At 43.2% G+C, this 708-nt stretch overlaps 1 non-coding gene across 1 annotated transcript; it reads left to right on the top strand.

Moving 5' to 3' along the window:
• Window positions 1-406: 406 nt before the first annotated feature.
• LOC129115174 (5S ribosomal RNA) lies at window positions 407-526 on the top strand. The gene has a single exon (XR_008532883.1). It is a non-coding gene; the product is annotated as a 5S ribosomal RNA (ribosomal RNA).
• The last annotated feature ends 182 nt before the right edge of the window (window positions 527-708 follow it).

Raw genomic sequence — 708 nt, 5'->3', positions numbered from 1 at the left:
GCCTGGGAATACCAGGTGCTGTAAGCTTTTTCACTCCTCTTTACAAAAAGCAGAGGGCGCTGCTGCTTTTTCAGTGGACACCGACAGGGTGGGAAGGAAATAGCTAGATCATGACTTGCCGGTATAGAAATGACACAAATCCAGTTAAATGATGGCTTTCATCATTCCTAAGCTCATCGATCATTTTCTTTTCAATTTTATGCTAACGTATTCTACATTTCAACAGTAAATATTAATCTTTTTACTGCACTACATTTGTGATCCTTATAGCCACTTTGTACATTCTGATTTGACATTTAAAAGCTGTGAGTGTGTCTGGAAATCTGCAGGCGCTCCCTGTATAGACGAAAGAGCAAAGCGTGGTGATATAGTATCTTTAAAAGGCCCTTTGGTAGGCACAATATTTGCTTACGGCCATACCACCCTGAACACGCCCGATCTCGTCTGATCTCGGAAGCTAAGCAGGGTCGGGGCCTGGTCAGTACTTGGATGGGAGACCGCCTGGGAATACCAGGTGCTGTAAGCTTTTTCACTCCTCTTTACAAAAAGCAGAGGGCGCTGCTGCTTTTTCAGTGGACACCGACAGGGTGGGAAGGAAATAGCTAGATCATGACTTGCCGGTATAGAAATGACACAAATCCAGTTAAATGATGGCTTTCATCATTCCTAAGCTCATCGATCATTTTCTTTTCAATTTTATGCTAACGT

The sequence above is a fragment of the Anoplopoma fimbria genome, unplaced genomic scaffold (genome assembly GCF_027596085.1).
Source record: "Anoplopoma fimbria isolate UVic2021 breed Golden Eagle Sablefish unplaced genomic scaffold, Afim_UVic_2022 Un_contig_1131_pilon_pilon, whole genome shotgun sequence".
NCBI classification, from domain to species: Eukaryota; Metazoa; Chordata; class Actinopteri; order Perciformes; family Anoplopomatidae; genus Anoplopoma; species Anoplopoma fimbria.
Note: the sequence above shows the minus strand (reverse complement) of the source record. Positions and strands in the feature narration are given on the sequence as shown.